This window comes from Silene latifolia, unplaced genomic scaffold (genome assembly GCF_048544455.1).
Source record: "Silene latifolia isolate original U9 population unplaced genomic scaffold, ASM4854445v1 scaffold_57, whole genome shotgun sequence".
Lineage (NCBI taxonomy): Eukaryota > Viridiplantae > Streptophyta > Magnoliopsida > Caryophyllales > Caryophyllaceae > Silene > Silene latifolia.
Genome location: NW_027413480.1, coordinates 5,642,289 through 5,654,594, shown reverse-complemented (window position 1 = coordinate 5,654,594; position 12,306 = coordinate 5,642,289).

The window sequence follows — 12,306 nt, the reverse complement described above, 5'->3', positions numbered from 1 at the left end:
TGGTATCAGAGCGACGATTTTGGAACTTGTAACAAATGACCCTAATGAACGTAGTGAGTCTAATAAAATGAACCTGGTGTATGTACAATGGGAGCCCCAGCTGATGCTAGATTTTGGGTGAGTAGGCGCCCTCATTTCAAAATCCTCGCCCCATTGTGCTTAAGCCAGTCACTGGGTATGGGAATGTGGAGTCGGCAAATATGTGTTCAATGTGTAGGGTGGTTATGCTACAAGTGATTGCGGTTGAGTCTCTGTTGAAGTTAACGTAGACACAATAGTTGCGTTAGAATCGTGTATGGTGAAGTTTTGATAGAGTTAGTGTGTGTATGTGATGATAATGAGGAACGTGAAAGGTTTTATACGACGGAAGTATGTGAAAAGAGTAGGAATGTGTGCTGTGATATGGAATGTGGTAATGTCTGTGTTTGTTTCGGGTTGTTAGTAGTGGTAGTTCTATACGGGTTTATAAGTCCTACAGTAGTGATAATAATGATAGTTAAAGAATTGTCGAATTATTATGAGAATTATCAAAATAGTAATGGGTACATGTAATGTATGAACGGTTGAAAGTTTCCGCATGTGACGTAATTTATTTGGGTAGATTAATTCGTTTGTGTTGAAGCATGAATATGTTGCTAATGCACTTGGATGACACATGGAAATTTATCGTTAGATATGTGTTTCGAGTAATGTGAATATAAGTTTGTTAGCGATGTGGTAAAACAAGTTTAGACACGATATAATGAATTAATTGCATACATGAATGACTCATTAGTAGGTAAACCATGTTGTGTGAAGTTCATTATAGCATAAGGTGATATGAATCTTAGTTGATGAAACCGTACGATAATATTTAAGTAGTAATAGAATAATGTGAATGAGTATGATAACTAGTGACGGTTTCCGAACTTAGTTTGGGAATCGACACGTGATGTTGTTTTGCAGGAACCTTCAGTTGATCTCGAAATCCTAACCGTGTACCCAACCTTACTTGACCGAGTGTGAGTGCCTACTAGACCGAGTAGACCTCACTCGATCTAGTTAGGAAGCTATAACGTCGAGAATGTAGGAATATCCTATGAACACTCGATCAAATAGCTCCTACTCGATCGAGTAGAGGGCACTTGATCGAGTACCCGAGACACTCGATCAAGTAAGCTACAGTACCGGGAAAACTCGCGGGTTCATAAACCCCTTTTTCTTCCTCATTCTTCTTATTTCTTCCTCACATATCGCAAACCCTAACCCCTAAATCTCCCTCAAGCTCTTCAATTCCTGTGTTTGTGGTGATCTATTTGGGTGATTTTTATTGCTTTTATTTGTTCTTTCACTTCCTAATTGCTCAAGGTATGAATTTCTTTTATATATTAATGTTTTCCATTAATTAGGAACAATTAGAATGATAGAAAATCTGAAATTTCGATTTATATGGAAGGAAAGTTGCTTGTAATTGTTGTAATATGATCTAAATGCTTCCCTTTTATGATTGTTGTTGTTTATAATGCTAAAATCGAGTAGAAATTGCATATATTTGGGGCCGAATTTTCTAGGGTTTGAGAAATTAAATTGTTTTTTGGTTGTCTTTTACATGTTGAAGGATGAAATTTGAGTAATGTATGTTGTATATGTCATGTTGGGAGTTGATTTTGCGATTTTCACCTCAAAATTTGTCTTAAAACTACGTCTTAAAAGTGCCTTAACCTGAAATTCGTCTCATATAATTGGAAATATGAGTAGTACATGAATGTAATTTGAAGATTTGAGTTATAAAAGTTGTAATAGTTGAGTTAATTTATGTTAATCATGCCAAATTTTCACAGCTGTAAAGACCATCTGAACTTTGAAAATTGGAATTTTTACTTGTCAATTGGGAAATGTTGGTGAAAGTGTGTACTTAGATGCTCCTTTCATGAGTAAATACGTGTTCTTTGTACGTTGTGGTGCATATATGTGGTGTACTTAAATTATATGTTGAAACAGATGTCGAGGCTGAACATAGGAACCCGTCAGAGTAAGAGGGGTAGGGCTGCTGAACCTATGGTTGGAGAGGGGAGTGAACTAATAGTCCCAGTGGTACCCGAGTACCCATCAGTGGTGTTTATAGACTTTAACCAACGTAAGAGGTTTGTAGCTTTACAGTCTCGCAAGATGAGGCCGACCCGTTGTGTTGACATGATTATCGTAGAGGATCTGGGTATTGAGACAGATGTCCGTCTTTGAGACTTTGGGGTTCACAGGGTTATACCGTTTACGTAAACATTCCTATGCTTTTCTGACCCTTGAGTTCATGAGCTCGTTTAAATACGAGCCGACTGAGCAGACTGTGCAATTCCATCTTATGAACACCAGTTTCCTTTTAACCATGGACCTGTTTGCCTCCCACCTTGGTTTGGCTAAGCCTCCCAAGGGATCTCTCCGTGACATTCCAGCTAAGTGCGAGGTTTGCCGCCTTATGCCCTGCATTACCGGGAAATTAGTTCCCACTGCTAGTAACATGTTGATTAATGATGTAAAACATGTTACCTTAAGAATCTTCCTACGTGCTGTGTCGAGCCTTCTTTAAGAGAGGCCTGATATGAGTAAGTTGAACTCCCACGAGTTGTTGCTTCTGATGGCCTATCTTAACCCCGAGCGGACCGAGAAGGTGGTCTTCAATGCTCCCACCATGGTTTGTGCCAGCCTTGCTTTGATGGCCTCTTCTAGTACCAGGTACCTGAGTTGTGGTGCTATTGCCACCCGGTTACCTGAAAAGCTAGCTTCTTTTGAGGCTTCCTCCGAGTACGTTCCCTTAGCCACCCAGGTGCCTACCATGTATAGAAACTATATAACAACGCGACCCACCACGGTCGTAACACAACCCAATAAGATGGGATATGTACCTTTGGGCCTATTACTTGTCCTCACTTAAGCCCAAAAGCACAAGGCCTTGTTACTAAGTGGTGGGTGGAATCCCTTATAAACATATCACAACCTCCTCAATTCCCCGATGTGGGACAACCTTACTCTCAATAGCTTGGGGTGTTACAATCTCCCCCACTTAAAGAACACAACGTCCTCGTTGTGCCTCCAACTTGACCGCAACCAAGCCCAGAATCCTCCCCCGCTAGGTGTGTGACCCGGGTACTCCCGACTACGGGCTCACCACACGGTTGCAGGGTCGCTCTGATACCATTTATAACAACCCGACCCACCACGGTCATAACACAACCCAATAAGATGGGATATGTACCTTTGGGCCTATTACTTGTCCTCACTTAAGCCCAAAAGCACAAGGCCTTGTTACTAAGTGGTGGGTGGAATCCCTTATAAACATATCACAACCTCCTCAATTCCCCGATGTGGGACAACCTTACTCTCAATAGCTTGGGGTGTTACAGACTATTTCCTCGACTTGAAATGGTTGAGAACCTTGGCGGATGGTACCTTAGCATTGAGAGTGTGGGGTATGAACTGGATGAGGATACCGGCTCCTGAGCACCTTCCACCGACTGAGCCGTTAGATGCGGTAGTGGTAGATGCCGATTCTTATGAGGAGAAGGATGAGGATGCCCCTCGGACGAGACAGACGTACCTCATCGATGATGCGATCCTCTAGGTTATGCCCGAGCCGAAAAAGGGGGAGAATGTGAGGGCGGCGGAGGATAGACCCAGGTTAGGGAGAGGACTACGTCGTGTGAGGGAGAGGATGGCTGAGACCCAGCCACGGCCAGCAGCACCACCACAGCACCCATTTCCTTGTTACCCTTACCTTGATACCCCGGCGACACGTGACAGCTACCTGGCACAGAGAGTGTCCTCTACCTTGACACTCCAGAACATGCACGAGATGGCATATGCTCAGGGTATTGGGACCTCGGGACCGCATCCAGTTTGGTGGAGGGGAGTTGGGGACTATAGCGGGGTTTTCAACTCTTACGGGATGGATGCGTCCACATGGGGAGCACCTCAGTCTTATCCTTACGGCGGTTTGACCCCATGGTACATGAGTCCAGAGGTTGGAGCAGGGGATGATGCGGGACTGGGGACTTCAGGAGCTGGCACCTTAGGTGGTGGTGGGGATGAGGATTATGTCATGGATGAGCAACAGCAGCAGCAGGAGTGATACTCCTTTCTTTCTCTTTTGATTATGGATGTTGGTTATGTTGGATATTAGTTGTTCCATTTTGTACCTTTTTTTTTGTGTTCGGTTTGTATTGGTGGCCATAAAGCTGTATTTGTTTTCCTAGATTTGTTGCAGGATTTATGGTCGGGTTACCATTCCGACTCACGGTTATGCGACCGTATATATTTAATGTGTTGTGTTAGGAAGGTTGTGGAGTAGCATTTGACCTGTGGCCACTCGAACGAGTGCCCCTCACTCGATCGAGTAGCTGCAGGTGTGGCAGATTGGGAGTAATCTGATTTCGGGCTACTCGATCGAGTAGCTAAGATACTCGATCAAGTAGGACCAGCTCGATCGAGTGCCTAACCCACTTGATCGAGTGGCACTGTTACAGGAAATTTTCGAAAATCAAATTGTTTGAATGTTTCTTTTTTTTTGCATATTTTGATATTTATAATGGTTATTGAAGGTTAGTGTCATGTTTGAGTCGATATTAATTACGCTTGGGTCCATGCTTGACTTATAAATGATATTTTGTGGGATTAGATGTGACACAAAGGTTTCTTTTATTGCATTCATTTTCATTCCTCACGTCTACAAAAGAGCGTAACTTATTTATTATCGAAAAGACCAGTTAATTGGTTCGCAGAATTTCGATAACTATATTATAGACAATTAATATGTGCATGCCTTCTTATGGTCCTTGATACTTATCCTCGTATATATATATATATATATATATATATATATATATATATATATATATATATATATATATATATATATATATATATATATAAGCTTTTGTTAGTAGTGATTAATGAGTAATGTCGGCAAGGTGCTTCACGTATAGGAAATTGTTTGATGGTGAAATTCGGGGACGAAGTTCCTTTTTAGAGGGGAAGAGTAATGTCGCAAAATAAAAAGGAAATAAAAAGGCTGATATTATAATAATTTTGTTGTATACTATACTAATTTCGTCGGTTATTTGTAATGCTCGATGTTGTCTCTGTTATAATTCTAGCATGAATTTATAATTGTTTTAATTGTTTTGATGAGTAATTTGCATGTTTAAGTAAAAGTTGAGTAATTTACAATGAAAAGATAGTTATAAAGAGATGAGTATGTCGGGAACATTAACGAAGGGTTAGAATCATGCAGTGTAACAGGATCGTTGTGTGGCATGTTTTGGTGTTAATAGTTGTGTATTAGTGAAAGTATAGTCTCATAATGCGTGGCTAAGAGTTTGGATTAGTAGTATAATCGTTGTTCGTGTTGGTACATGTCGTGTGATTGGTACTCCAAGTTGTGGGTTGTAGAAGTCGGTCTTTATGGTGTGTCGGACAGTGATGATGATGACATAGTGGGGTAATGCTTCTAGAGAGTAGTGACCTGTGTCAGGAGAATAGTGCTGTCAACCTTGGTTTCCTGTCATGCGGTTGGGGAAGGGTGAGTTGAACTTCGGGGACGAAGTTCTTTTTAAGGGGGGAAGACTGTAATTCCCATCCTTTTAGGGACCCGTTGACCAACGTTGACCGACCTTTGGGGCAGGCAATAGTCCTTAGTGATGCGTGCCAGAGTTACCTTGTGCCTTGATTGCCTTTAGAAGTGAGTGGTACTCGATAGAGTAGAGGTTACTCGATCGAGTAGCTTGGGTACTCGGTCGAGTAGGGGCCACTTGATCGAGTAAGTGGGTTACTCGATCGAGTAGCGTCTTTTCAGCGGGGGATTATAATCGTGTTTTGTTAAAACCGCAAATCATTTCCGCCTCTTTCCCAAAACCTAGATGTCGTCTCTTCCTCTTCTCTTCACCATAGAACATCCCATGGGAGCCTTTAAGGGCATTTATGCCACAGGAGTGGATTGCTTGAGTCGGGTGGCGGTCTTAACGCCGTTGTGAGATGCGTAGGTATGTCATCGTCATCATCTTTGTCTTTTTTTAGTCTTATAGGGTTCTGGTGATAGTAATAGATGGTTGTACTGTTTTGTATAGGGGTTTTACTTGCGTGGTCGATGTTATGTGAATGGACGAGGAATTGCTGCTTTTGGTTAAAGGTAGGTTCGCCTACTCAGTCTCTATTGGTTGTTAAGAGTGTCGGTTGTTGTTATTGGTTGTTGTTGTCGTTGTTGTGGTTGTTGTTGTTGTCGTTGTGATCATCGTTGTTGTGATACAGGTGTTTGTGACTGATTGTCTGTGGATCTCGAGGTGCGTCCTCTGCTGAGTGGAGTCACTTGCGGGAGTGGCTTCACGCCCTAGTTTCGCCCTCCGTGGAACCCGCCTCGGGAGGGGATGTGCACATTAATGGGACAGGGTTATCGCTCGGTATGATGAGTGGGGATTTGGTGGGTACGACTGCGGTCCCCCACTGGCAGGGCTGGTCCAGTGGACAGTCGGTGACGGATATTGGTGGGAGTGCTTGTGACTGTGTGTGTTTGATTGTGTTTGTAGTATGTTGATGATTTATTGTTGTGTCTTACCTCAGTTACTGATCTTGTGTGGTTGTCTTGTTTGTCTTGTGTGTCTGTTGTGATCCCTTATGAGGAGTAGTCCGTCTTAGGAGGTGTTGTCTTGGATGCAAGCTGGAGTCCGGGTTGGGATGAGTCCTCACGAGTAATGCCAGAAGTAGTATATAGTTGATGAGTTGTATCTTCCACTTATTATCTTAGATGTAACACTTGTAAAATAACTATAATTGTTCTTTTATCGGCTTTTGATGATTACTTACCTCGGGCGACCGAGATGGTGATGCCCTTATATGCTAGGGAAGGTCTTCTGAAGGCTCCTTAGTATATGGGGGTGTCACAATACATGATCGATCCAACAGTGGAAGCATAGGGAATCAATTTCATGCGTTCAATATCCCTGGGCTCAGTAGGACACTGTAACTTACTCAAATTAATCCCACTGCCTATAGGTAAAAAACCTCTCTTGGAGTTTTTCATATTGAATCGGTCAAGAATTTTATCGATATAGGCTTCTTGACTCAAAGCTAATATCCTTTTGGATCCATCCCTATAGATCCGGATACCCAAGATGCGCTGAGCTTCTCCCAAATCTTTCATTTGGAAGTGATTTCCTAACCACTTCTTGACAGAAGCAAGCATATCTACATCATTCCCAATGAGTAATATGTCGTCCACATAAAGAAGTAAGAAAACAACTTTGCTCCCCACTAAACTTCATGTATAAACATGGTTCCTCAACACTTCGAAAAAAACCATTCTGTTTAATAACATGATCAAAACGATGATTCCAACTCCTTGACGCTTGCTTAAGACCATAAATGATCTCTTAAGTTTGCATACTTTGTTAGGATTTTTAGGATCCACAAAACCCTCAGGTTTTGTCATGAACACTTCCTCTTCCAGAAACCCGTTCAGGAAAGCGGTTTTGACATCTATTTGCCATATCTCATAATCATAAAATGCAGCAATCGCTAACATTATCCGAACAGATCTAAGCATAGCAACTGGTGCAAAAGTTTCATCATAGTGTAAACTTTGAACTTGGGTGAAACCTTTTGCCACCAATCTAGTTTTGTAGATATCTTTATGTCCATCCATGCCGATTTTAATCTTAAATATCTACTTACACTGAAGAGGTCCAACATCTTTAGGTAAGTCAACCAGGTCCCATACCTGATTTTCGTGCATGGAATCCATTTCGGATTGCATGGCCTCGAGCCATAGCTTAGAGTCAGAACTAGTAAAAGCTGCTTTGTAGGTTTTAGGTTTATCACTTTCCAAAAGTAAAACCTCATAGTCACCATCTTCCTCAATAACACCAAGGTATCTATCAGGCTGGCGACTAACCCTCTCTAACCTCCTAGGTTCAGAAGGAACAATAACAGATTCAGACGTAGAAGGAACATCTTTCTGTACTGTCACATCAGTTTGTGGCTCTTGAACTTCATAAAGTTCAAATTTTCTCCCACTCTGTCTTCTAGAAATAAACTCTTTTTCTAGAAAGACAGCTTCACGAGCCACAAACACTTTCTTCTCACTACTATTGTAGAAGTAATATCCACAAGTTTCCTTAGGGTAGCCTACAAAAATACATTTTTCAGAACGAGGTGCAAGCTTATCGTCAGACTTGCTCTTGACATAAGCATCACAACCCCACACTTTCATGTATCGCAGATTCGGGACTTTCCCTTTCCATATCTCATATAGAGTTTTGTCAGTTACTTTAGTGGGACTTTGAGTAAGTGAGCGTATAGCAGATGAAATGGCAAAACCCCAAAATGACTTAGGTAACTCAGTTTGACTCATCATTGATCGGACCATATCTAATAAAGTTTGATTCCTCCTTTCAGCCACACCATTTAACTGTGGTGTGCCAGGAGTAGTTAACTGGGATACAATACCACAGTCTTTAAGGTGATCTCTAAAGTCATTGCTTAAATACTCCCCACCACGATCTGATCGTAATGTTTTAATCTTCTTATTTAATTGGTTTTCTACTTCATTCTGAAACTCTTTGAACTTATCAAAAGCTTAACTTTTATACCTCATTAAGTAGATATACCCATATCTACTCATGTCATTGGTAAAAATAATGAAATAGTCATAATTACCTCTAGCAGTGATTGTCATTGGACCACATACATCGGTGTGTATTAAACCCAACAACTCACTAGCTCGAGATCCTTTTCCTAGAAAAGGTGAACGAGTCATCTTTTTTTATTTTTTTGCTAAAATGTAAGCTTTCCATTAGAAACGCGATTACAATATGATTTTTGAGACCTTACATCATTTTTGTGCTAATATCAAATAAATTGCACCTTACACAACCATAATCTATCTTTGGGACACAATATACGAGGCTTACATTCATTAAATCTACAAAAGATCATCCTCCTAATCTGTTGGCTTACCAGTTCAGGCCTGGTAACAACCCCTTCCAGACGAGCACTATTTCTTTGCATCCAAGCCATGTACCAAAGACTCTAAAACAAAGATAAAGACACAAATGCTACTGACCGAGCTCCATCTTTTCCTATTAATAACATGCAATACATTCCTCTCGCGTAAGATCGAACTCACCAGAACTAGCTCCTTGTAATAGACTCCTGCTAAATTGACAGTCTTCAAACAAATGATGGTGTGTTTCAGACGCTGACTGACAGAGACAACACAGATCATCCTGTGATATCTGCAGCCTAGCCAGTTTATCCTTCAGTTGAAGTGCCCCATTTGAGATTAGCCAGGCAATAAAAGAGTGCTTAGGTAAAGCCATCCTACACCATACAGCCTTGTGCCAATCAAGCTGAACATTCTTATCCCTTAACCAATCATAGCAGCTCTTAACAGTATACCCTCTTGATCCTATAATCCACTGTCCATCATCAAAACCTTCTCTAATCGATCCTTGACCGACACACTTTTCGCCAAAGGTGCCAACAGGAATCTGCTGGAGGGCTATAATCAAACCAATTGACTCCTTTTAAGTACACGTGATGAACCCATTGAACCCAAAGCTTATCAGGATGTGCTGCTATCCACCATACAAGTTTCCCTATAGAGGCTTTGTTCCAATAAACACTCTGTTTTATGCCTAAACCTCCCTCTTTTACTGGCATACAGATCTTTGCCCAACTCAGCAGAGGAACTCTTGAATATTCTGACTTACCCTCCCATAAAAAAGACCTACAAATAGCATCCACCTTAGTCAACACCCCCTTAGGTAGAACAAACATTGAGGCCCAATATGTGTACATAGAGGTTAGGACAACATTAACCAAGACAAGTCTCCCAGCATAAGACAGTCTTTGAGCCCCCAAGCTTCTAATTCTCTCAACAATTTTATCCACCAGCTCAGCACAGTCCTTCTTCTTTAATCTTCCAGCAGTTATGGCCACTCCAAGATATTTAAAAGGCAATGTTCCTTCCTTAAATCCTGAAATAGTTAAGATGTCTTGTTTCAGCTGAGACTTGACCCCACTGAAGTATGCACAAGATTTCTGTGCATTCATTTGGAGTCCAGAAGCAGCTGAAAAAGCAGAATAAGCTCTCAACAGAACCATAATGGACTGTGCATCTCCTTTGCAAAACAACAAGAGATCATCAGCAAACATTAAGTGGGTTAATTTCATTTGTTTGCAAAGAGGATGGTAATGAAATTTCAATTTGTCTGTAGCACAAGCTAGGATCCTACTCAAATACTCCATACCCAAAGTAAAGACCAATGGTGAGACAGGGTCACCTTGTCTTAACCCCCTTTTCCCAGGGAAAAAGCCAAAGACCTCACCATTAAGAGACAGAGAGAATGAAGCACTAGTGATACACTCCATTAGAAGCTTGCTAAATGAAGGAGGAAAATTATAAGCAGCTAGCGCTCTCCCGCACAAACCTCCAGCTAACAGAATCATACGCTTTCATAAGGTCCATTTTAAACATACACCTGGGAGAGCATGATTGTCTGTTATACAATCTTACTAAATCTTGGCACACCATGATGTTTTCACAAATTCTCCTACCATGAATGAACTCTCCCTGATTTAGACTGATCAGATCTGGTAGAACTCTAGCCAGCCTATTACAAATGAGTTTAGACACACACTTGTAAATAACGTTGCAGCAAGCTATTGGCCTATATTGAGTCACACAAGTTGGCATCTTACACTTAGGAATTAAAGTAAGTGTAGTAGCATTCAATTGTTTCAAAAGTTTACTGACCAAAAACATCCATAACAAAGAAAGACAAACCTCCTCACCTATCACACTCCACGAGTCCTTGAAGAAAGCACTGGAATACCCATCAGGGCCAAATGCTTTGTGGTCAGGGATGGAAAAGATAGCATCCTTAACTTCTTGAGCTGTTACTGGTTGTTGCAGGATCTCCCAATGCCTGGATTCACACACTTTCCCTTTCATGACAATAGACACATTCACAGGGGTTGTTTCTTTGATAGTGCCAAGGAGATCCTTATAATAATTAACAAAGGCTTCCTGAATTCCATGAGGATCATCAAACTCAGTACCATGAACATCTTTAATCATCAAAACTTGATTCCTCAAAAACTTGCTTTTAATAACTCCATGAAAATATTTTGAATTACTGTCACCATCTTTTATCCAGGCTACTTTGGCTTTCTGGCTTAAGAATTGAGTACAGGCAGCCTGTAATTCCTTATACTCTTGTTGAGCTTCTATCTCTTTTGGCAATCCAATCTGCATTCCTAGGGTATCTCACAATCTGAGCCTGAATATATTCCAGGTTCTTCAGAGCCATGGCAGAAGTATTTTCAATATCACAGAAGAACTCTTTATTAAAATTCCTAAGATGCAGTTTCAGATGCTTAAGTTTTTTAACCAAACAGTACATTTTGGTACCCTGCTGCTGTACATCCCACCAAGTAGTCAAAGCAGTGGTATAATTGGCAGCTTTACCCCACATGTTATAGTACTTGAAAGATTTATTATGAGTAGCCAACTGTCTCCTACTTTTGATAACACATGGAGTATGATCAAAAACTCCCTCAGGGAGGAAATGTGCACACATGTCTGCCATATGGGTACTCCACTCTTCATTAATTAGAACCCTATCTAATCTGTTGTAGACACGAGTAGCAGGCTCCTGTTTGTTGTTCCAGGTAAAAAGAGAGCCCATTGCAGGACTATCTACTAACTCACACTTAGTCAAGCACTGCTGGAACTCAGCAATCTCAGTGTCACTGCTACTTTCACCCAGACGTTCGAAATGAGAAAGAACACAATTAAAATCCCCACAAACTAGCCAGGGTTTATTACCATTATCAGCAAACTTCTCCAATTGGTTCCATAACTCATGTCTACCATTAATATCATTATAGGCATACACCATAGACAACTTAAAAACAGTTTTAGTAGAAATTTCAGTAACTCTCATGTTAATGCACTGTGCAGAATAATCCAAAAAGTCCACATTAAAAATGATAGGATTCCAAAGCACCCAAACCCTACCTCCTTTATGCATACTATTATTAGTAGACAAACTCCATCCATCCATGAGAATACCTTTAACACTATTTAGAGCAAAGGATTTAACCTTAGTCTCAAGGAGACCAAATAACCCTACTTTATGTTGAAACATAAACCATTTGATGTGCCTTTGTTTTGCAGGATTATTTAGCCCCCTAACGTTCCAGAACCCAAGGTTATACATCTCTCACCCCAGGGTGAGAGACACTACCACTTGTCCCAATACCTTCCTTGGGTGTTGC